At 39.3% G+C, this 26,601-nt stretch overlaps 2 long non-coding RNA genes across 2 annotated transcripts; one reads left to right on the top strand and one right to left on the bottom strand.

Annotated features, from left to right (window-relative positions):
* Nucleotides 1-2,807: 2,807 nt before the first annotated feature.
* On the top strand, nt 2,808-17,674 carry LOC311089101. The gene is made up of 3 exons (XR_014607630.1): nt 2,808-3,560; nt 10,702-11,909; nt 13,936-17,674. It is a non-coding gene; the product is annotated as an uncharacterized lncRNA (long non-coding RNA).
* Nucleotides 17,675-21,172: 3,498 nt separating this feature from the next.
* Nucleotides 21,173-22,440, bottom strand: LOC311089103. The gene is made up of 3 exons (XR_014607632.1): nt 22,064-22,440; nt 21,744-21,900; nt 21,173-21,645 (listed from the first exon to the last, which is right to left on the bottom strand). It is a non-coding gene; the product is annotated as an uncharacterized lncRNA (long non-coding RNA).
* Between the last annotated feature and the right edge of the window lie 4,161 nt (nt 22,441-26,601).

Here is a 26,601-nt window from a genome sequence, read left to right as displayed (position 1 = left end):
TTTTGTACTTTGTTGATTTTTATTTTATTTATTTTTTTAATATATTTGAGGAAGTAATTTTTTTCAGAAAATTTGCATTTAGCATTATTGCTTTTGGATCTAATTTGGATGTTTTTGGATAAGATTCTTCCCTTTTTTGTTTCATTTTTCCATTAATGTTATCTATTTGGGTTATGATTTTTTTCATGATTTTGCACGTTTGAATAAAAATTAATTTGTACTTCAAACTTTTTGTATTCACTCTGCCTCTGTTTAATTGGGCCACCCATATTTTTTTTTTTTTGGTGCCCATTACTGGGTTCCTGTTACACTGTCCATATTCCCAGACCTGTTCCTGTCCCTGTTCCTGAGTCTTCTGTCCCAGAGCCTGTATCTGAATCTGTTCCCGTGCCTGTATCTGAATCTGTTCCCTAGCCTGTATCTGAATCTGTTCCCGAGCCTGAATCTGTTCACGAGCCCCTGAGCCTGAATCGGTTCCTGAGTCAGTTCCTGAGCCTGAGTCTGTTCCTAAGCCTGAGCCTGAGTCTGTTCCCAAGCCCGAATCTGTTCCAGAACCTGAGCCTGAGCCGATTCCTGAACTCCCACCCAGCCTCCCTCTCCCACCTCCTCCCATCTACCACCTCTCAACCCTTCTTCCGCCACTGCCTGTCAGCCCCTCAGCTCCTCAAACCACCTTCAGAGAGGTGGGGTTGCCATGGGTCTGCCAGCCTACAGCTCCAGCCTGGTCGGTGGATCCCTGGTCTCCGCCTCCAACCTCCGTGACCAGGACTCTACCTTGGCCCGTCGATCCATCAGCTCAACGACCTACCGTTGCCTCTGGACTGCACTCCTCTGGTTAACCCTCATCCCTATGTCCCCCCGGCTCCATTGGACTCCTCACTCCCTTCTGTTCCTCCTTGGTCCTCACTCCCTCTGTCTCCACCGCTCCCTTCTGTGTCCTCGCCTGCACCTCTGTCGCCAGAGCCGGTGGCTTTGCAATGTCCCGCCGGATCCTCTGCGTCGCCTGGGCTTGTCGGATCTCCAGCTCCACCCTGGTCTCCTCTCCCACCTGCTTTGCCCCCGTCAGTCAGCCCCCTGGAGTCGTCAGCCCTGCCTCCTCCATGGCTCCTCCCTCCATCGTCTCCGCCCTGGCCGCCTGTACAGCCTGCTCCGCATACTCCGCCCTGGCCGCCTGCATCAACTGCTCCGCCCTGGTCCCTCCTGCCTTCTGTCTGCCCTTCACCTCCACCTTCACCACTTCATCTTCCTCCTGAGTCCCCTCCCTCTGCAGTTGGCCTATCTACGGCGCAAGGACGTGCCTACCAGGAGGGGGGAGTACTGTCATGTGTCACAGTTGTGCTTGGTTTAGTTTGTTTTCATTGGATTTGTCTACCTGTCATCACATCACGTGTCGTCTGTGAGATGTCTACTTTTGTATGTGTCCACTTACAATCAAAACAAAACATTATGCTTTTGTAAAATAAAGAAAATAAACAGGGTGTGGTTTCTACCTCTCCGTCTCGGTGAACTTTTTTTTCTTGAGCACGTCTATAAACTGAAGCAAAACTCAGCAAATACTTGTCACACATTTATGAGCAATATATTTTTATTAACATTTAAGTGTGTACTTTTAAATGATCGGATTCAAAATGAAAACAAATATTCTCTGTTTAAGACATTTGTATAAAACCAACAAGATCCAGTTTCTCAAACGCTTGCTCATTAGTTTTAATGTGATCACACCTACGCGGGCAAAAGAGATTGACATGCAAATCTCCACGTTAAGGAATGCGAACGCGCTCATTACCTCAAAAACAAAGCACCAAACTTCATCAGTCTCTGCTTTTCGTCGAGTTTGGAAGACACGCTGTGAGCTTAGTCAGCTTACATTGGATTTACCTCAGAAGAAAAACGCGATTTGAAGACAAGAAAGATGTAAGGTAAGACATGTATTCTGAATTATATTAGTTAATGTTATTGTTGCATAAACTTCACATTGCAGTTGAACTGTTGCTAGATATATGCTGAATATTATAATGTTTAGACCCGTATTCACTGTTAAATACTGTGTTTGTGGATATCTGCTCAAACGTACATATGTATATGGTAACAATAATGTTTCATAGTCACTCAATCGCTTCAGTAAATAACGCGCTGTGCGTTTGAAAAGCAAAACGCACCAAATATTAGGCTTCATGTTTTTACTCCAATCTCATTTCATAACGTCATAATGAATGGAAACATTTGAAGTGACATATGATAATCAATACATTTTTCTCTAGTGTAGTGTTACTGAAGTGTTCCTTTTTAACGACTGATAGGCTGCCTGCTATAGGTTATTGTTATTATTATTTTATGCAGCACTGCAGCCTATGCCTACAAGGCACAACAAACCTGGGGCCTGTACCATGAAGGTAGCTGAACAAACTCGGGGTTACAGGATTAGTTTTGACTTGACAAAACCAAACCGATGCAATCAGGCTTTATTGGTACCATGATGCAGCTCATCAAATTTCTCTGTCAACTCAGGCTTTGATCCTTAAGCTATGATTACTCCACGCGCGCGTGCACATAAAAGAGTGACGTCGACACTGAACAACCAATCGCGGGTAGAGTGAGAGCGATATATTTTTCCGCGGAGGAGCAAGAGATAATCATTCAGAATTACGATGAATTTAAATATGTATTTCAAGCTCGAAACAATACGGTCTCTGCTGCCAAAGCAAGAGAAGACTGTTGGAGAAAGATTGCTGATTGTTAATGTGTAAGTTAAACAAATACGTTCTATATTTATGTAAAATTATGTATGTATATATGTATGTTGTGACAGGAGGTGTGAATTTTAATAGGTATTGCGAACCTACAAATACACTTCCAGATACATATACACGCACACACATACATAGAAGTCCAAAGAAGCGCAAAGGACGGAAAGGACGCAAGAATACCCATTTATGGGAAACAGCAGTGTCATCAAAAACCCCCTCAGAGACTATAGATGGTTGATGTTGCAAGACTCAGTCATGAGACTTAGTTCCTCTGGAAAAACCCAAGAAACTGTATTAGAACAATCTACCTCAGTTCCGTATAAATATGACTGCATTTTTGACTGTTAGTTGCTGCATTCTTGATTTTGATGTCGATTGCATCCCTAGAGAGAAATCAGATCTCTTCTAGTTTAATCCTAGCTGAATTTCTTTTGGTTTAATTTGCTCTGCTGTATTTTTGTAACTTGAAAAAACCTCGGATGAGAACAAGTTCATATTTACTCCAATTGCTTGAACTGCTTCAAGGTAATTAGCCTTTGTAATATTCACTCATACAGGACTGCCCTGTTGAGCTTGAATAAGCTGAAGTTTTATAACCTGTAACATTTTCTTTTGATTTGCTACGAGTTTTTATTTTTGTATAACCAGTGTTTTAATCTTTTGTATAAATAAAATTTTATTTCTAAAAGACAATCACTGTTAAGTTTTTACTTCAGCTATTACAAACAGTTCTAAAAAGCAAGAGTCAGAGCAATTTATTAATCCTTTTATAAACAAAGAAAACAAGGATTCCAAGAGCGATTCTGCTGGATGGTAAGCATGAATTTTATTCATATGTCTAGTAAATGTTGATTATTATTGTTTCCTGGGAGTGTAGGGACTATACCTAGATTTACTGGTATAAATTATAACAAGCTAAGGAGGGAGTGATACTTATTCTGACCTGACAGCAAAAGACCACCTTGACACAGTGATACTTGGGGTTAATCAGGAAAGTGGGAGTAATACCAGATCTCACCACATGGGGGCTCGTCCGGGATTGGGTCAATTTTTAATTGCCCAATAAAACCCAAAAGAACCTAGGGGAACAATAGTTTTCAAAAACTAAGACAACGGCTATATCCACATGCAAAACAAAGTCTCCATAGTGCTTTGAGGAAGTTAACAGAGCAGTTACTTCCTCCTAATCTTAGAAAATATCTCAGGGACGCTTGAGATAAGATTTTTAGGTTAGGCACGATAGAGGTAACAGGAGATCTCGAGGCAGCGCTGTAGGACCAAAGAGTACCTAAACTAGAAACCTCATATAAAGAGATAGTTACCAAAAAGATTCCCATAAGGAGTGTACAGATTCACACAGTCATGGAGAAAATAACTAATATTACTTTGCTCTCTCAAGAACAGTTTAATAAAAAATTAAAAGATGCAGGGCAAGTAGGTAATGAGGAACTACTTGCTACTGATGATACATTATATACTTCTAATGAAGCTGGATTAAGTAAATTAGTCCAGGTGGTAGGCCATAAAAGTCGAAGTAGAAAGGTTACCGTTGAAATTGGGGATAGTGATATTACTGTACCAATAGTTAAAGCAACACTATGTAACTTTTCGACCTTCATAATGTATTTCCAAAACCCTTGTGATGGTACATCGACTTACAATAGGTTGAATGACACGTCTGCCATAGCCTGACGGGGTCTGTATCGCTTTTACTGGCACTATGTAACTTCGGGGTTCGGGTAGTTACCCGAGCGCAAAAAGAACTACAAAATTCGACTGCTTTACGGTATACGTCACTTCCCCCACCACTTCGTCAAATTTGGACGCGAGAGGCCAACCAGCGTTTGTTTTCCGGCTTTCATGCATATGCTTTTGGGGCTGTTTACACCTGGCCACTTCATGCGTTTTCTCAATTCAGATAGCTATCCGATCGTGAAAAGACCAGGTGTTAATGCCCTCCGAAACGCATTCGAGACGGATTTGAATCCGATCGCTCAAACCACTTCAGGAGGAGGTCTGGGCCGCACTCCAGACGAAACTGGACAAGTGTAAATGCATCTGGTTGTTGAAACCACATATGTAAATTGTACTCCTCCCAAAAATGCTAAAAAATAAATAAAAAATAAACGCGTTTTAGGCTATATGTAATGTGATAGCCAGATATGACGACGCTGAATCACCGCAGATGAGCAGCTGAGCATCTATTTGTCAAGCCAACGTGCAAACTATCGCAAATCAAAGTGAAAGTAAGACGCTTAACACACAATCATCATAATTAAAAGTAAAGAAATGAAATGATCTTACCAGGGCTGTTGCCGCTCTCTCTTATTGCGGTCTTTGATTTTGAAAATGTAGCTGATGATCAATAAAATGCAGCTCATATCTGTTGCTTTCGGTGACGTGCACTCCAATAAATCTGCATATAGCGCGGGAATTGAAGATCGGATTTAAATCCGTTTCGCAAAAACACATTTATGTGACCAGGTGTAAATGGAATCGTTTTGATAAATCAGATAGCTATCCGATCTGAGAAAACGCATGAAGTGGCCAGGTGTAAACAGCCCCATGGCCAAAGCAGCAACGGATAAAAAAAAAAAAAGGTCAGAAGTAAGCCTATGTCTAAACGGCGTGTCCAAGTTTGGTAGGGGCTACATTCTTGCAAGTAAATAATGCATGATTAGACGGACAAAATCATATTTTAGGCTAACTAGCCTAATGACTGCAGGCTGATAGTCATGTTTGTTTATTTATTTTTCTGGTGAAAGTGTCTTGCCTCAGACTATAATGCAAATCGATTTTTCAACTTTGCAGATTCATCTATGGTAGCTTGATATTATAATGTTGACGATATATGGCTATTACCTCCCACACAAACATTGAATTGAATTAGAATTCTGTAAAACCTTAGCTAATAGGCTACTATAATGACGCTGGCTTGTAAACGTGAGCTACGCGATCTTTTGGCGCTTGAAAAAAAATAAAACCCATGAAATTATATTCATTTGACATGCTGAAATACTGTACCTGGGTTGAAGACATTTCACACGCAACGCAGGCAGTCTACCCAAGACGTGAGAACTCCTTTTGCAGAGTTCGCGTAACGGCTTGTCAACAAATGCACGTGTTAACCATGTAACCATGACAGATTTTACGACAGTAGTAGAAGACAATACTGTTTCCCAACTGTAGGGGGAGCCCGAGAGCAAAAGTTACTTAGTGTTACTTTAAAGGAACCGACATAAGAGTTACCAGGAACGGTGTTCCTGATCCAGACGCTTTAATCACGGCTGACTCCCCCACCCCTTCAGAATATACTGACAAGGAGGGAGCGGCTGGAGGTGACTATGGCTATGTAGGTTTAAACTTTGACACGACGACGGTAGAAACGGGAGCTATTCCTAAACATAAAAATATATTAGCCGGATTCAGTCCCCTGTTAACAGGGGACGGATCATGGGAAAAAGAAAAAACAGGTTTTAGGCCTTTTAAAACCTCTACAGATAGAAAAAACAAAGAAAGATATCAAATAAAAATAGAGGATGAGTCAGGAAAAAGCTCGAGTTCAGAATATACTGAAGATGAGGAAATACCTCGACGAAAGATTGTTAATTACAAAAAATCTAGAAGTCAATCTCACGAGAGGCGAAGTAGCTCTCATCAGAGGGAGCATGACAGGCTAGGAGGAAGAACATTTTTGACATGTCCTGGTCTCATTTTCGCTCCCGGAGATTCACATTTATCAGCAGCCAAGGGAGCAATGCAGAAAATAGTGAAACTAGCTTGCGGACCTACTCCAGATGAAATTCTGGATATGCCCGGAACTAGTTCTAAGGCAAAATTAGATATGCTGGCAGAGCAGTTAGACTGCATGCAAAAATCGTTGTGTTACTTGTTATTAGGTGAACAGAAAAAAGAAAAACAGGAACCGACCGTTAATGATGTGTGGAAACTCAGAGAAGCCACACATCAAGAAACACCACCTAATAAAAAAAAAGCGCCCAGAAAACAACAAAAGTCAAATCAGGGCGATAATTTAAGTAAAAGAGCTATCAAAAAAGATAGAAAGGATAAGTACGAACAAAGGGAGGTTAAAGAAGAGGAACCTTCTGATTCTGTGTCTGAGTCTGAGGGGTCAGAGTCTGACACAGAGGGGGAGAGTGACAGTCAGGAAGTGCCCTCTCTGATGAGTACACAAATAGATCTGTCTCTGGTAGCAGGCCATTGCTCGGCAGGAAAGGGAAAAAAAGGCAGGGACATCAAAGAAAGAGGTAACTCCAAAACCCAGGCGTGGTCCATCAAGACAGGCCAAGGGTGATGGTATTACTACAATTCAGATGTTGCAGAATATGAGATTTCCAGGAGCAAAAGATGATAAAATGCTAAAAGCAAAAATGGTAGCTGATTTAGGAAAATCAATAAATGCTACTAAATCTCTGATAGAGCAAATGATTAAATTTCATACAGGATTATCTTTAAAACTAGAAATCCTAGATGCCCATCATGCACAAGTCTTAGGGAAAGATGAGGATGAAGAATTTAGAGAAGAAGTAGACTCAGTAAAAGCTACAGGTCTGTGGCCCTATATTTCTTACAAAGCCAGCGAAGGCTGGACCGAGCTGGAAATGGTAGCCAAATTGAAGAAACTAGCTCCTGAACTGCCGGGCTGTCAGGTGATAGCAAGCTGGGGATCCGAGACTGATTGGACAGAGCTATCTAAATTTGCAGCTAGATATGACAGAGAATGCAAAAGAAGGAAGAAGTTGAGGGAATCACAAGGTCAATTCAAAAGCAGACCAGCAGAGGGGGTTAGAGTCAAACCAAAGACTGATTTCAAGAAGTTTACCACCAAATCCAGTGAGGGGAATAAAATGAAACCTCAGAGAAATGATTTTTCGAAAAGTATGGATAAGAAACTTAAGCCACAGACCAGAAAAGTGCAGAGTAGAAAGCCAGAAAGAAATAACAAATATATCGAACCAGAAGACTGGGCAAAGATGAATGAAGAACAGAGAAAAGCTCATATAGAGAAGAGAAATAAAAAAGCAGAACCAAGACAAGAAAGGTCACGCACAGTCAAAACCAATAGAGCTGAGAGAGAGAAAAAACAATAGGAAGTAAGAGCTCCAGGAAAAGCGACCATTGCCTCTAGTTTAGTGGAAGAATCAAAAGACCAAGAATTTTTTATAAATTATAATGGTATCAGGTTCCTTTTAGACACCGGAGCTGAGGTAACGACCGTAACAGAATTACCCGAAGGGGCAGTTAAGTTAAAAGGAAAATACCGGGTTTTTGGATTTAGTAATGAAATGAAGCCAGTAACCAGAGATAGGTATTATTGGCAGGGTTTACATTGCATATTAGACAGCTCTAATTTGATGTGTCTAAAGGATGCCATTCTTATTAAAGAGATGAATGACAAAATTACTGATTCTGACAAAATAATTAGATGGCTTAAACCGGTCGACCTGGAGTCAGAAATGAATAGGGTTATAAACGAGACCCTATTACCAAAAGTAGAGCTGAGAAAATTGTTGGAAAAATATAAAAATCATTGCGCAAAAAGCAAAAATGATTGTGGTAAATTGTCCGACAAATATGAATATACTATTGTAGGTGGAATTCCAGCACCACAGAGGCAGTACCCTTTAAACAAAGCAGCGTATAAAGAAATAGGTGAAACAATAAATGAATTATTGAAAAAAGGGGTGATTAGCATAGGAGAAAATTGTCCTACTAATTCCCCAATACAGGGCGTGGCCAAAGGGGACGGCACATGGAGACTCGTTTGTAACTACAAAGCCCTCAATAAAGTGACGGTACCGGATACCAGGTATTTGATAAATGCGCGGGATGCGACAAACGGTCTCAGTGGTGGTAAAATATTGTCTAAAATCGACTTAGCTAATGGTTTTTGGTCAATACCATTGGCAAAGGAAAGTCGAGGGCGGACCGCCTTTACCTACGAGGGCAGACAATTTATTTATAACCGTTTACCTCAGGGATTTCGCAATAGTCCTAACGCCTTTCAATCTGTAATCTTAGAAATCTTACGTGGATTGCCGATTACAGTTTATATCGATGACGTATTAATTGCCACTCAAACAGTGGACGAACATATGAAAGTGTTGTCGGAAATGATAAAAAGACTAGCTGATGCAGGCTTTCTTCTGAACTTAAAGAAATTAGAGTTGGGAAAAGAAAAGGTTGACTTCCTAGGGTTTGAAATATCAGGTGAAGACAGAGGTATTGCTAAATCAACCCAGGAAAAATTAATTGACTTGAAAGGTAAAACTATAACGAACTTGAGAGAACTGCAAAGTCTCTTAGGGAGATTGAATTTTGTAAGAGATTTAATACCTGGTTATAGTGCTAAAGCAAAAAAGCTGTATAAAGCCACTTCAGGAGGAGATTTTGAATGGGACGAAAACCTTGAGAAAATCAAATGTGAAATAATAGAAATGGCTTTAAATTCGGGGAGGATTGTCAGAAGAGATCCTGACAAAAACCTCATAGTCAAAATTGATAACACACCTGAGGAAATGGAAGTTGTGTTATTCAATGAAGGTAATACTAAAAGCCCAGTGATGTTTATCTCTCATGAAAAACCAGCTACTCAAAGGAAACAAGAGAATTTGTCTGCAGTAGATATATTAGCCACAGTAGCGAGAAATTTGCTAATCATTAAATCATTGGCTGCAGAAAAATCTATTATAGTCATTGCCAAAGGTGAAGGTATTGAATTATTAGCCAGGGAAGCAAAGAATTTAGTGAATGAAAATAAACGTGTTCACACTTTTACCTGGTCAAAATGGACTAAATTAATCAGTGATAATCAGATAGAATTTAGGCATGAGAAAACTCCTAAAAAGGAGAAAAAGACTTTGATTAACCCTGCACATTTGTGCTACTTTACTGACGGAAGTTCAGAGAAAGGACAAACGTGGTGGGGTTTTCTGGTGAAGTTGAGAGGTAAAATTATCCACAGAGAAAAGGGAAGGTTAGAGGATGACAAAAGTGCGCAGGAAGCTGAAGTTACTGCAGTTGACAAGGCGTTAGCGCACATGAGGACTAATAATCATGTTAATTGTTTATTGGTAACAGATAGCGAATATGTTTACTTAGGATTAATTGAACACCTGGATAGGTGGGAACTTAATAGTTTCTTTAATGCTAAAGGTAAACCATTAGCGCAGGCGGAACTGTGGAAGAGCATAAGTGAAAATTACAAGGTTGTGCAACCGACAGTATTGCATCAGTCCAGCCACACAGTTCAGACAACGCCTGCAGCAGTTGGAAACAAGGAAATTGACCAATACATCCGCATACGTGCGATTACTAAACAGAGTGAAGGGGACTTGCTGCAGAAATTGCATGATGAGCTGTTTCACCCTTCAACAACATATCTTGCGAAATACTGTCAGCAGATGGGCCTACATATTCAGAACTTGAAAACTAATTATCAAAAAATTAAGCTTAATTGTCCTGATTGTAGGAAAGTGATGACCAGTATTTATCATGATTTTGGGAAAATCAAAACTGATAAAGAGAACGTTGAAATAAGCACCGATTTTGCCGGGCCTCTTTACCCGGCCACTAAAAAGAAGAACGTTTATTTCTTGATTATTGTAGACAATTGCTCTAACTTTGTACAACTTTATCCATGTCAGCAGGCAACAAGCGCGGTCGTTGTTAAAAGCCTTAAAGAGTGGATAAGATATCGAGGCATTCCTGAAAATCTGAGAGGGGATAATGCACATAATTTGACTGGCCATGAAGTAGAGAATTTCTGCAAAGAGCAGGGTATTACTTTAATTAAGGCAGTTCGTTATCAGCCAGCTTCGAATGGCCTTGCTGAGAGATCTATTAAATCGGCGAAAGAGTGGTTTGTCAAGAATCAAGGTCTAGGTGAGTGGGACACTTTAATTAATGAATGCACCCATTTCCTTAATTATAGGGTCTCGAAGCCCAATAGAACTTGTGAGCCAGCCGACACAAGCAAAAACCCATTCACGGTAGGAGATAAAGTATTTATCTTGTTAAAACAAAAACAGGGGCGGTTTCGTAGCAAAACAGGGACTGAAGATAGAGTAGTTGAATTAACTTCAAATACTACCGTTAGATTAGAAGCTAACGGGATTTGGTCAATTAGACATCTTGTGAAGAGCAAAGATTAATTTGGGAAAACATGAGTGAAGTGTTTAGACCAAAAGTAAGTTTCCAGTCAGACACTAAGTGTCCAGCAAATGGGACTGTTGTAGTGTGTAAAGACTTTAGTGATTCTTTCTTAGTGAAGATATGGCACAAAGATTGTAAAGCAGGAACTGCAACAATCCGAAGGAAACCTACTGACTGTGTGATCTGTGGTAAACAGGATATTTGCCAACTATTATGGGAAGGACCGAGAGAGGTCAGAGAAAGTCAGTACTGGCTTAGGAGCCACCTGACAATAATACCTAAGTGGTATTGTTCGGACAGGTCAATTGGATCATGTTCGCTGGGAGATGTAAGCATTTGTGGATCATGCCGGTTGTCCAGACAACGTTGGTCAGTCTGGCAATATGAATTAACCACGGGAAATTGTGGTTGTAAATCATGCGTAGACTGTAAGATTCATTTGAGTCTTAGAGGTCAAGAGTGTAAATGCACTCTAGACAACCAAGGGCAACTAAATAAGTGTCCAAGGTGCAAATTAATGATAAGAAAACGATGGCTAAAAATTACCAGTTTAAAGGAGGTTTGGCAGTCTAGAAAAACTGAAACAAGTCTAGGCTGCTTAATTGATGATAAAATCATGAATAACTGGGAAGTGAATCCTTTGGCTTTGGTCTGTGATACCGAGAAAGCCTTCCTTTGGGAACGACTGTTAAGTTCTGGTGGCCAAATACCATTGGATTCTGATCCATTGTTGAAAGGTAGTGTTTTGGATAAAACACTGTCAAGGGATACTGACTTGAACCGTTGGAAAACGGTGGTGAGGGATCCATTTTATGACAATGATTGCTCAATTCAGTTTAAGGAGGAAGGAATGTATAAGGAATTAAATGTGCATGACTTACTTGTTGAATTGATGACCAAAATGTCATTTCAGGAGGAATTTCCGATATATATGCCTAGAGAATATAGTCATTTTATAAGGGAAACCTCATTGACTGTCAGAGCAAGGTGTAACCGCACTGGCATTAGTAGTACATTTAACATTAGCTCAAATGATTTATAGGGAATTTTAATAATTAATCATGAATATGATTAATATTTTGCATAATACAGTTACATTAATTTATTCGAAGTTGAAAATAGATCGATTTGTATATCTGAATAATCAATCACAACTAATTATAATTCATCATTCATATACTAATCCTATTCCAGATCGATTATGAGATAACCCTTAATGGAAATGAATAATCATCAAACGGGAAAACTTTGTCCAGCAAAACGGCCGTAAGATTAACTTAACAATTTCCTAACAAAAATTATCTCTTTCTTATAATTTGAAGAAAGCTATTTTCTGGCCATAAAAACAACTCTCCTGTTCTTATAAGATTAGGTTACTTAAAGTAACAAATCAGCTTTGTAGCTTAAGATCGAAAACATCTCATTGACTTTAGTTATGAGCAGGCAGACAGAATCAATCAAGTATGAATTTTAATAATTGGACTATACATGGAACTAATGAATACAAAATACTACAATTTACACGAGTAAATATGTATGTACAGGACACGTAAACAAAATACAAGACTAAACGAATAACAGATGAGAGAGGGAGAGGATGAAAGGGAGAAAGTGAAACTAAAGTTCAGGATGAGAGAGATCACCGAAATGATCTCAGCATGGCAAAAATCACAGACAGTAACCTTGAGAGACAGCAAGGAATCAAATCACATTAAAAGTTCAATAAACTTATCTTGCAAAATGGTTCTCTTTGTTGCTGAAGAACGCAGAGTCGTGCGTGTGTCTCTTTAAGAAAGCAGGGCTTGCTTCGGTGAGCGCGTGCTGTGTCTTCCATGCGAGCGCGAGCGCGGGAGGTTCAAAGAGTCTCTTTCTTTGAGGTGAAGTTGCCGGGAATGATTCAGGCTAAGTTCATTCAGCCCGTGAATGAACAGAGGCGAATAGGAAAACGAAACTAGACTATAGAAAAACATAAAAAGAAATAAAAGAGAAGAAAAGAGAAGCAGGCCGAAGCCGGTCCGGACTTGGGTTTCCAAAGTTTTTGAGGAGGGAGAAGAGAGAGAGGAAACTGAAGGTTTAGGCTTTTATCAGTGTCCCGTGTACCGTCCCCTTTTTCGTGGTCGACGAATCCTCTTAGAGCATTCCGAGCAGAAGATTTTCTTGTGTGTTAATGTAGCCCGACCCTCGTGTGGAATCACGAGGGGGCAAAGTATGATATTATGCTCAGGGAATTAAAAACGCATGGAACCATAACGTTTATCACAGTCTCTTATCAAAAATCTTCTTCGTCATGCAGAGGAGATCAAAACAATACTAAGGACGTATATTGACAAAGATAGCAACATAGAGATACATTCTTTTGTTGAACCAAGGCACTTAAAGATTACATCACTGTAATTCAAAAACACAACTATTCTAATATCACACTGGTGAACATGCAAATCACCTGGAACACTCTTTGTACATTTTTAATAGTTAGTAAAATGAAATTTTACTAGTGGAAGTCCATATATGTCAATGTGTGTGTGTATCTGTGAGGTCGGCATCTGTTGCATCTCGTGGTGCATACCACGTGAGGGGTTGGGGGCTATTTGAGAATGTGTTACTCGGCAAAAACAAAGGTAGTTCTGTGGGCAGACTAACTTGACAGCCTGAGGCGTCATATAATTTTGCTGAGAGAAGCAAGATAGTCCTAGTTGTCCCAAAACAACTGAATGGGGTAAGTCTTGCAATTTTCCTTCAGTACACAAAGAACAAACGTTAGACACAGTAAGGGAATTGTGGTCGCAGCACGTGATAGTATGAGAAACAAACAGGGGCCTGTTCGTTGATTTCATTAGGTCGGGTAAAACATTAACCAGGGCCTGCTTGTAGAGACTTGTGTCAGAAACGCTAGTCAATTAGGGCTTTCTGAATATGAACGTGTAGTGTTCATATTTAGTCAGCATGAGAAAAACAATCATGATTCGCTACTTCAGAACATCTGACCGGACAGACGGTCAGTGTCGTTACAAAGGTCACAACAGACCTTCGTAGGGACAGTTAGAATTAAAGTAAAGCTTGATTCACAACGGAAAAGTGAATTATGGCAGGTGAACGTTTTTATCACCACTACCTCTGATTACTTAGGAATAGGTAAATCGATAGAGGGGGTTAAAGTTGAAAGGATGAGCATCAAAAAGCCTAACAAACTGAGCAGAATGTCCGAATGGTTAAAAGGACAGATAGGGAAAGCTTAGGAGGTTTTTTGTGCATCTATATCTTTTTGTGTCTTTCAGCAACAGAATGGTGAAACGAGGAAGTGGACTAAAGGGGAAGTATCAGATGTTACTTCGTGACAGAAGTGAAGTAGGACTGTTCCTGTTAGCCCTACTGATGGTTCTGGTAGTATGTCTCCTTATAGTTGGTTTTGGAATCACAGTAGAAAATCAAACAAATGAGGTAGGAGTAGCCTCATGTTCTGTTGTTGTGAAAATTGTCCCAAAAATATGTTACAATCAAACTGTGAATTTTGATGGTACTAAATATGGACCAAAAATGATAAAGAATATGTTTAAAGGATTTATAAAAGATATAGACAAGTCATTCTGGAACTGCACAGGTACTAAACGTAGGAGTGCCACAAAAGGACCTAAGATTTATGGAAATAAGGTTGTTAATAATAAAACTAGATTACGATGGAATTATTTAAAAGGCTATAATCAGACACATGTCAAATTACAGGGCCTTAAGTATAATCTTTCGGATGTATTTAACTTGACGTCTACCATGGTTGTATTTAGATTATGGAATAGTCCAATGCTACGGATCACGAAAATGGATGATTGGGATTGTTTAACTAAAACTATTGTCCCGATAGTGAAGAGATCGTGGCTGGGAAAGGATAATTCTGAGAAATCTATTGCCATGACAATAGACGATAAAAGAAAGAGCAGAGGGCGGAGTGGAAGATCTGCTTCGGGCGGCTCGAGATATGTAATAAGTAAGAATACATGGAACAATATGGATAATCGGAACCCAGTGCAAAAAGGCTATTGGCCTAAGGGCCTAAACCCGTATGTATTGATAATTGGTATATACAAAAATAGACCTAAACCAGCTTATGTGGAATTAGAATGGGTGACATGTGAAAAGCTGATTATGCCTATAGAAATGTGCGAAAATCACAAGAAATGTCCATTATTGAAGAAAAATAAATTTCTAAGCGATATACCTGAGAATCAGTTTTGGTATGATATTGACAAGCATTGCATGTCTGCTTATGAAACAACATCTGCATGGGTATGTTATTTGAATGATACCTCAATTTGGGATGATAAAGTTTTTGAGAGGCATGGTGTTAATATTATTAGACTTTGGCATGAATGGATGGGATTACAGGACCCGGATAATGACATGGTCAAAGCAGAAGCTCAACGTGTTACGTGGAGTATTAATGCCACCTTGTGGGCAAACGGGGTAGGAGGCAGCAGGTTTCATCCAATGACCCTAAATTATGCTCCTAGGCCCGGATTGTCCATAGAATTGGCAAACTATTCGGGTATTATGGATTATATTTTAAATAATATCACTGAACAACAATATAGATCAGCTATTGTTCTGTATTGTATGGGCTGGTCTGGGGTTCTCCGAGTTACTCATACTAATCAGGGCATATGGAAGAACCATAGTGATGCGAGTAATAAAGGGACCTTGCGGTGGATTGGCCTATCGAATTTTTTGTATAGGGAATGGGACGTTTTTCCGGTTGCGATGGGACTAGATAAAACCAGCAATCGTACGGTGACGTGGAGATCGTTTACTAGGCGTAAAGCTAATGATAGCGTATTCCCAATAACAATTTCGTATAGACATAATAGAACTGTGGGATTAAATAGTCACAATTTAGCTCATGGATATTGGAGTACCAAATATTATATACCAATGATGAAACCATCAGAGCTGAAATATGGTAATTTTAGAGTTATGATGGCATCGTCTAAATTTGATGTTAGGACATCTCATCCGTTCTCACGCAATAGCCTGAGGCCAGAGATTTTTGATAATGATCCAGAAAAAATTGGATCAAGTTCATGGAATTTTGGTTTGGGCAGGTTTGAATTCAGACGAGATGAGGTCGTCAAATATTTGTGGTTCCCAGGTAAAGAGCAGTATTGTAGCTCTGAGATGTTTGACTCATGGAAGGTCAAAACGCCAGGAACAAGGTTTAGTCCGAATATATCCTGGATGCATGACGAAGAACATGTATTTTGTAGTTTTAAAGATCTGATGAGCATAGGAGCTGCGACGGCCGGTAGTGATAAAACACGGAACGATATTAGTTCTATAACTAGTGCGGCTCCGTTGATGATGATTGCACAGAATCAGATCATGAAAAAGTGCGCTTTAGCCAGACTAGTACATAGCGAATCTGAATTAAAGGGATTTTTCTTTCCAATCGATGACTATACCGAGGGTCTATCAGCAGGGCCTACATGGATTTATGTGGCAGACATAAGTGCTCAATTAATTAAACCTAGTAATGGGAATATTTTTACGGTATATTGGAAAATTCAGAAAAAAGCTATTTTATGGGTTATAGATAACGTGAAGGATTTTGCGGTTTCTATTTGGGACCTAATAGTACAATATGGGTACTATATAAAAATAGTGATTATATGCTTAACAATTATCATAGTAATAATTGTCGTATTGGTAATGGTGTTTAAATCGACAAAACTAGGACTGGTGTGTAGGAAACTGTCGCAAGAGTCTGGTTCAGCAAAAATCAGTGGGGAGCAGGAAAGCCTACTTCCTAAAAAAGCAAGTGAGCTGGAGTCGGAGGTGTGACCTTTGTAGCGAGAGGGGCTATAAGGAGGTCTAAGGGAGTGACAAGGTTACAGAATTTGACGGTTGCAGACGGAATCTCGGGCCATTCCAATTCTAAATTTGTGAGAAAGAGTACTTGGGATGATGGCAGGCAATAGCACCAATTCTACATGGCGTTGCGACGAATCTCCAAAGGAGATTGTGAGTATTATCTCAGTCAATTTTTGGTTGATTTCCTATTGGCTTACTGGAATATTGACCAGTCGCATGTCAGAACAGACAGTCTTGATGTGCTTAAGCCTGACCTTATATAATGTTCTTAATGATTTTTCGTTAGTATTAATATTAATTTCCCAACTTCTCAGAAGTTCTCGATATTTGAAAATTTTCGGTTTCAAGGGCATTATTGCAGTTATGATTTTTGCCGTAGCCATCGCTGTGTATAACTTGACACAGTGCTATATTAAAATGATTTGGCTCAAATACGTTGGTTTGGGACTGGCATTCCTGACCTACACGTTTTTGATCATTATTAGCTATAGAAGAAATACAGTTTTAAGACCACTGGTGATCAAGCTGGCGATACTGTATTTGTTAGTGTTAATGATGGCGGGGACTTCGAAATATTCGAACGAACCAAAGTTATTTTTTCTGGGTATCCTGGTGGGGATAAATGATTATACATTGCTGTTTAAGTTTATGGACAGATGTAGACGATGAGTTGTTGGTGTTGTAGATAACTTTTGTTTTCATCAGTTGATCAATCACCATTTTTGTTTTATTTACTTATTGCATGAATGATTGAATGATTCATAATCCTGATCTTGTTTTAAGTAGATTTGATTTTATGATTTTGTTTTTCTTTGCCGGACAAGTTTGAAAAAAAAAAAAACAGAACCATTTATATACCTTTACAATAATAATTTGTTTAATGTTCATTATTATTATTTTTGAAAAAAAAAAAAAAAAAAAAAATTTTTTTTTTTTATTATTTGGTTTCTTCTCTTTCATTTATGATTTTGAATGGAAGTTACTAAAAGGCACCTTAGTGCCATAATAAATGGTTTCAGATGATTTCTGATTTTGATTTTTTGATTTATTTCATCTGTGTGTCTTTTATTTTTATTTTTATTGAAGATAAGAAGGGACATATTGTATTTTAAATGTGGTTACCTAATATTTTATGGGGACTTTGGGTTCTATGCCTGAGACGTACTGATCAATAAGTTGATTTGTTATTGTTTTATTTTGTGTTATTGCAATAGGGTCCGGATGACGGAAGACTTGCCATCGGATATGGGATATATAAAGTGTGTGATGAATGTTTAGCGGTTAAATGTTACCCGTTGAAAATTGAAGCATACAAAAGGGATTGTTTTGAGTATAAAAACTTCTGTCGATCATGTATACTGTCCAAGGGTTATTGCATGGCTGAAATGAAAACTTTTTCATTTTTTGATCGTGGGGCTAACTTTACGGGTCCAGGCTGCACTCATTACTTAACTTATGATGCAATGAGATTTATCATTGACATGAAATGGCTGATCATCGATTTAGATGAAGCATTTGAACTACTAATTGGGCACAGGGAACGTGTGACCAAGACTACGTGCTGTGTTGACATTCAAACCTACCAATGGAAAAATAAGGTGGTCTCGGGGTTTTGTACTAAACAGGCACGTGTTAACGGCCGTGTTGATTATGTCACTGTGATTGATCCAATAGATTTGCTTACGGCGTCTGACACAGGCCCGGTGGGAGCTGAGAGTGTTGGACGAGAGCTTGGCGGACAGTGGTTCCGAGCTGGCTCTGTACCCGGAGGATCTAGTGAAATTGGATCAAGCCCCGAGACACCGGGACTCGTTCAGGTGGAAACCTGTGTCCCAGCGGTGGTACCGCAGAAGCATGGAGAGTTTGTTGACTCAGCACGGGAGAGTGACGATGGGATTCTTCCATCGGGAAAGTGAATTAATATATAGATTTAACGAGTGCTGTCTTGATTACGTAATACCAACGCAATATGTTTTTAAGGTTAAAATTAATGAATTGGATGTGATATACCCTAGGACTTTTATTAGAGAGCAGCGACATGGAAGTGGCAGGAGGATTGTACATGAAAGTGCCATTGTAAGTTCGAGAGGGGGTGTGACAGGAGGTGTGAATTTTAATAGGTATTGCGAACCTACAAATACACTTCCAGATACATATACACGCACACACATACATAGAAGTCCAAAGAAGCGCAAAGGACGGAAAGGACGCAAGAATACCCATTTATGGGAAACAGCAGTGTCATCAAAAACCCCCTCAGAGACTATAGATGGTTGATGTTGCAAGACTCAGTCATGAGACTTAGTTCCTCTGGAAAAACCCAAGAAACTGTATTAGAACAATCTACCTCAGTTCCGTATAAATATGACTGCATTTTTGACTGTTAGTTGCTGCATTCTTGATTTTGATGTCGATTGCATCCCTAGAGAGAAATCAGATCTCTTCTAGTTTAATCCTAGCTGAATTTCTTTTGGTTTAATTTGCTCTGCTGTATTTTTGTAACTTGAAAAAACCTCGGATGAGAACAAGTTCATATTTACTCCAATTGCTTGAACTGCTTCAAGGTAATTAGCCTTTGTAATATTCACTCATACAGGACTGCCCTGTTGAGCTTGAATAAGCTGAAGTTTTATAACCTGTAACATTTTCTTTTGATTTGCTACGAGTTTTTATTTTTGTATAACCAGTGTTTTAATCTTTTGTATAAATAAAATTTTATTTCTAAAAGACAATCACTGTTAAGTTTTTACTTCAGCTATTACAAACAGTTCTAAAAAGCAAGAGTCAGAGCAATTTATTAATCCTTTTATAAACAAAGAAAACAAGGATTCCAAGAGCGATTCTGCTGGATGGTAAGCATGAATTTTATTCATATGTCTAGTAAATGTTGATTATTATTGTTTCCTGGGAGTGTAGGGACTATACCTAGATTTACTGGTATAAATTATAACAAGCTAAGGAGGGAGTGATACTTATTCTGACCTGACAGCAAAAGACCACCTTGACACAGTGATACTTGGGGTTAATCAGGAAAGTGGGAGTAATACCAGATCTCACCACAATGTGTAGCCTATATGGCTACACATACATATATATAGCCTATAGCCTATAGCCAATTTTTATAATATATAAAAAATGTGCATGTATGTACTAAGAAAGATTAATATTCATTGATTTTTAGATTTTTAGATGCAACCCCAACTCCAAATGTTCTTGGCAGCAGATAAAGACAAAATATAAAAATATAATTCAAAGTGGTGAGTATTTACCACAACCTTTTATTACTTTTGTGAACATTTTATCACAAACACTTGTTTGCAGCAAACAGAAATAAAGAGTTAAATTCAGAAAACCAGAATACACTGTGGCGGAGGAGTTGGCTCTGAGTAGCAATAAGCGACGGCCGGTTATGGATGGGATTACAGGTGCTGTACAATCTGACCCTGGTGCTGGCTCCTCTAAGCAAGTAACACTGGGTACGTGTGCAATACATTACTACTTTTTTAAGTTTTAAATATGGCTGACTGTATGTTCTGCAGTAGAGGGAAATACAGGCTGTTTCTCAAAACCAAGAATGCAAAGAACGGACTTGTGTTCTTGGGGAGAACGCTCTTGCAAGTTGTTCTTGGAAGAATGAACTCACAAGGTGACGAGCACACAGAACGCTGCTGACAGTTTGAGACGATGTGTTCTTGCTGGTATTGCGCAATAATACCCCCGCACAGACGCCGTCTGCAGTACCCAAACATAACGAGAATTATTGACGATAACAACCAGGCTTTATCGCCCAAGCCTACCCTCAGCTCAAGGGATTACTCTACAACTGTACACTACAATGTAATGTATATTAATAACAATAAAGAAACGCCTGTCTCCTTTCATTCTGCTTCAGTTGTTTGTTTGTGTACATCACCAGCCAACGGCAGGAAAAAAAACGCTGGTAAAAAAAACGCTGGTAAAGCGCAGGCTAGGTAAATAGAATAGCAATAGCTTGTTTGAGTATCTTAAATTACATTACTACCTTGTAATGTACTACCTTGACCTGTATCAAAAAAAGGTTCACACTCACATTTGCATTTGCAGATAAAACAACTCAGGAAAGCATTGTACAATAAATCAAGTAAAGTTTATTAGTACATCTGTAGCCTACATAATTTTAAGAAATACATATAACCAGACTAGAAGGAATGGAACAGCCTTTTTAAAAAAAAAAATTTGTACTTACCATTGTGTTGGCCTTTCCTTGCTTCCCACTCCTTGCTCCAATACCAAAATGATATACCAAAATGATACCAAAATGATAGTAATAAAAAAATACTTTTAGAATGTTAATTGATGATAAGTAATATATATATATATATATATATATATATATATATATATATATATATATATATGTGTGTGTGTGTGTGTCTTTTTTCAACACAGGATCAAACGCCTTCTCAGAGGTATGTACAAATAAATAACTACGCGCCAATCCTCAGAGTGTTTTTCTCTGAAGCTGACCTAAAACCAGCCTTTAGGCTCTCCAGAGAAACCATCAACCTGCTGGTCCAGATGTTGCCTCAGCAAAAGCCACATGGATGGAGCCACGAAATCGAGGTGGCTGTCTGTCTCTACTGGCTTGCATGTGGCACCTCATACAGAGTGACAGCAGACATCTTCACCATACCGAGAGCCACGGTTGGCAGAATAGTCCACAGTATAGTGGATGACATGATGGCCATTGTTCACAAGGTGATTCATTTCCCCAAGCCAGAAGAGATGGAGGAGGTCGGGGCAGGCTTTGCTCGCTTGGCTGGCCATGAGGCATTCCGCTGTGCGGCTGGAGCAATAGATGGGTGCCACGTCAGAATACTTCCACCTGCTGAACCACAAAAGAAGTGTTACTTCAACCGCAAACTCTTCCCTTCAGTGGTTCTCCAGGGTGTGTGTGATGGCAAAGGGAAATTTCTGGATATTTACATTGGCAACACCGGGTCAGTCCATGATGCCCTTGTTCTGCGGAGATCTCCAATGTACAAGGAGTCCCTATATCCACCAGCTGGCTTCTTTCTTCTTGGAGACGGGGGGTACCCATGTCTGCAGCATCCTCTCACACTCATGACGCCATACCGCCAGCCTGTAGCGGGTAAGAATACACAGAGAAATTTTTTATTGGATTTGTTACTTTGCATTTGAAACACTACATATATTTTTACATTACCTGTATTTTAATCATCAGGCCAAGTTGAAGCACGCTTCAACAAGCACCATGCCAAGGCCAGGAACATCATTGAGCGTACCTTTGGAATGCTAAAAACCCGCTGGCGAGCCATCTTCCTGAGGGCTTTGGAGATTCGGCCTCTATTTACCCCTAAAGTTATTGCAGCATGCTGCATCCTCCACAACCTCTGTCTCTCGACAGATGATATCCTGGAGGAGGAGGAGGAACTTTACGATGAGGATGAAAATCAGGGGAATGTTCCTGATGAGGATAGGGAGTTCTCAGGAAATAATCTCCGTGCCAGACTTGCTGCACAGGTGTCTGCCCCTGGAGAGCTGCCTGTATGTCTGAGGGAGCATGATTACGATTGAGGGGATAAACCTGAGTGAATGCCCAGGGACAATAGATGCAAATTAGCTGCTAGCTAACTCTGTTGCAATTATTTTAAGTGTGCACTGTCCCTGTCAAATAAATAGTGAATAAATTAAAATTAAATGTAAATGAAAATGTTACCTTGCAAATATTAATATATTTATTTGTATCATTATATTAGTTAGACTGTAAAATTGTTTAGTTGATGAATAATTAAAAAATACTGTGTCATTGACTGTTTTTTAAGCACACCTAGCAGAATGTCAATGACAACAGAAAAAATACCTATTAATCACCAACTATTTTAGTTGAAAAGAAACATGCCAAATTTTATGGCTGTCTACAAATAATGTCAAAAAGAAGGCATGACTCTGACTGCCGTTGTAAGATTTTCTTTCTCTTTTTTTATTTTTTTTATTTGTCTTTCCTGCATATTACTACTTGTATTACTACATATTACTATTACTACTATGTACTACAAATGATTATTTATCTACCATCCAGACTGAAACTCAATTTCAAAAATATTTACAGAAGAAAATCCAATACAACAATCGTAAACCAAGAACATTACAAATAATACAGGCTATTTACAATTTATTTACAAGTCTCTCAAAGAGAGTCAAGTATCTCTCTGCCCTGTCAGAGGCTGCTCTTTCCCTCGCCTCTACCCTCGCCACTTCCTCCTGCTCTCTCTCCTCTTCCCTCTCTGCCTGCTCCTTCATGAAATCCAGGAGTGCCTCACTGACCCTGGCCCTCTTTCTTGGTGGCGGGTTGGCCCGTTCTTTGGGAGGGGCAGAGGACGGAGAGGTGACAACGCCACCTGTAGTGGCAGTCAGATTTGCTGACACTACCAGGGGCGGACTTATTGAGTGCTGCCCCTGGAGTGCAGCATCCATCTGACTGTACCACTGCCAGGAAGCAGCAGTCATCCCACCTGCCTCCACCCCTTTCCCTGTTGGAGGATCCCTAAGTTCCTAAAAAATAATGTGTAAATGAAAACGGTGAAAACTGTTATTGAACATATTTGTAGTCCCAAAAAGTTTCCACAGTTTGAATGGCTTCACAAATGTTTGTTGCAATGCTATCCTGTATAAATTTCCTTCATGTCAAGTTATTTTAAGTTAACAGTTATTTTAAGATATCTTGCAATAATGATGGAAGTTAAAATAGTGATGCCAAACATATAATATTAATTTTCCACACAGAAAAAAATAAAGTTTGGATATGTTGTTTAGTTTACAATTTCCTAAAAGTGTTTGATAACGTATATCATTGCCCTATAATATTTGTACTCCACTTGTACAAATAATTGCATATTAACTTGGTAAATCTAGCTTAAATTAGTCCCACTACATTACTGAAAAAGAGATTAAATGGTAGGTTACCTTGTATTTTTCCTTTAGATTATTCCATTTTTTCATGGCTTGTTTGGCTGTGATAGCCAGGCCAGACTTGATCACAAATACTCTAAAAAAAGCAAAAAGAAGAGAGGACAACTTAAACACAATTACTAATATTACTACTAACAATAATTATTATTTGTATTACTGTCACTCCTCTACTCCCTGCATGCATGTACTATCATACACTTAAGTGCAATACTGCCTCCATATAACTTTCTGCATTCATATCATATCCAAATCATAAATGTCACCTGTACTATTTATTTTGCTTGTCACTAGTATTTTGCAGTGTTTCATACCACACTACAACCCACTTTAAATCACATCTATTCAACAGACTAAAATGTAACTTACACAACTAATTTAATTTTTAATTTTATATTTGCTTTCTTAGCTTTATAGTATTTATTTGTTTTCTTTCATTTTGGTGCATAAAACTCTTCTGACAGGCTGGCAGACACAACCAAACACACCAATCGACCAACTACCCCTAGCGTACAAACCTTTTTATATAACAGTCTGTAGTAAAAACACAGATTATGCATGTTGTTACTCACTCCCATCCATTTTTGGAGGAATTCCTCCGACCAGTGAAGAGAGCCTCGTTGGCCGCTCGCCATGTAATTAATTCAGCGGTTTCCTCAGATGTCCCTTGGTTTCAATTAAAATGTTATCACATTATTCAGAATGCAATTACATAATAACAGCGGTACGAAAAGTAAAACTTTCTTACAGTTGTGGGTCTGGCTTTCCTCTGCCATTATTGCTCTGCTGTCGTCTGCTGCAATGGTCTCTTGACTGTGGGGTAAAACGAGTCTGTGAGCAGACTGGCCGGTTGGCTCGCTAGCTAACTTAAAGCTAACTTAACACCCTCAGGCGCTTATGGAGATTCTCACTTCCGAAAACGTTTGAGCACATTTTCGAGTCGCCATAAATTTTCGTAAAAATGCCAATATTTGAAATCTACACAGTTGATTTCTCGCATCAAATGTTCTCAGAAGTGAATTTAGTGATGAAATAGCATACGAAATTGTAGAAAAACGACTTACTGTATTGACTTGGCGATCTCCTTCCTCGAATGCCGAAATGAATGCTGGGATATTTCTGCCGTCAAGTTCACACAAGTTACCAACCGTTGCATCCTCGGTAAAATGGGCGTGTCAAGAACACTTCCGGGATTTTTAACCGTTCTTGCCAAAATGCAAACTTGTCTATTGGGACAGTTGGGCAGCGACTGATGACGTTTCACAAGTCCACAAGAACACAAGTACAGACAAGAACGCATATTGAGAAACGGCCACAGTGTCCCTGTTGAAGCCAGCACACATACACACAGTCTCCCACACATAGGTCAGTATGCAGCAGACAGAACACCAAACATAACCTGCTTTACAACAGTTATGCTTTACATTGGCCTATTTTTTATTTATTAGGGTGGAGGAAATGATGAAGACACTCTGTCTGTGTGTTCTCAGACAGTTGCTGATGTGAATGCACTGGGCTTTTTATTATGGCAAACATTTGAATGTGTGGCATAAAAAAGGGACTGGCCCTTACACATTTCTTTTATTATAGGATTTTTCACAACCTGCCCCAGAAACTGAGGCCTCTACCTCAATGGGCTTCAGAAGAAATGTGTAAGGATTTAAAACCCTTGACATAAATTAGTCCTGTGTTTGTAGGAAGTCAAGGAACTTTTTGTGATTTGATGAGCCTCCAGAATGTTTCAGGTGGAAACAGACTCAGTCAGGGCCCTGTACAAAAGGAGTCTTGAACTAGACTGCACACTAAAGGAGACTTGAACTAGACTGTTCACTAAAGGAGCTGGACTGTGAGCTGAGGAGGCTCCAAAAAAAAAAAAAAATATAGCTGCAAGCAGCAATACGGGGCCAAGCCCTGCAAGGCAGAGCAAGCAACAGCCGCTGTAGCGCAATGCGGAGCCAGAAGAGCAAAACATCAGAAATTTAATGTACATCAAGCACAGTAAGCACATCAATTACAGCAGCACAGCTAGCATTTAAGCACCAACAGCAGTGCAGAGCCGGAAGGAATTTAAATTATTATTTTATACACAATTTCAAAGTCGCCCCACACTGGTCTCGAACCCACGACCACAATGGTTCGGGATTCATGACGCATGGTTGAACCACTTGCGCCACCCAGAGGACATGTTTTACAAAGCTGCAGAGGAGAGGCTTCAGTGTGTGAATGAGCACACAAAATCATGTTAACGAGATTAGCATGCTAAGCTAACTTAATGCTAATATAGCTTATGATGTGGTACATCCAATGCTGGCAAAATAGATATCCTCAGATTCGACATGACGCAAGGAATCGATAGACACCAATTTTATGATTTTGTGACAAACTGTTCACAAGTTACAGCCTCTGAACCAATTATGGGTTGACCTCATTAAGTTTGCGACATCATAACTTTTTTTTTCCAGTATAGCAAAAAAATCGGGGACAGTACTTTTATGCGGCTCAGTCCGAAGATCATTTGAGTACATGTTTGGACAAAATTAGACCAATTTTGAAGGAGGAGTAGCGAAAAAACTGTTTTACATTCACTCCAATATGGCGGCCAGTCACATTGTTGATAAATAACATATGAGATATCGTTGAAATCGGCATAAGCCAAGGAATATATTGACATAAAGAAATCAAATTTCAAGCAATGTTAGCAAAAGTTATAAGCGTTTTTTCAAAAAACAATGATATCTCTGGAACACTAGGTGGCGCTGTGATCAAATTTCTCAGGTACCTTCGGGCCATGCTAATGATGATCCATACCAAATTTGGTGAAGAAATTTCAAATAGTTTAAAAGATATTGCAAAT

Source organism: Abramis brama, assembly GCF_963993115.1.
Source record: "Abramis brama genome assembly, chromosome: 9".
In the NCBI taxonomy this organism is placed as follows: domain Eukaryota; kingdom Metazoa; phylum Chordata; class Actinopteri; order Cypriniformes; family Leuciscidae; genus Abramis; species Abramis brama.
The sequence above is the reverse complement of the archived record's forward strand: the minus strand, read 5'-3'. Positions and strand labels throughout refer to the sequence as shown.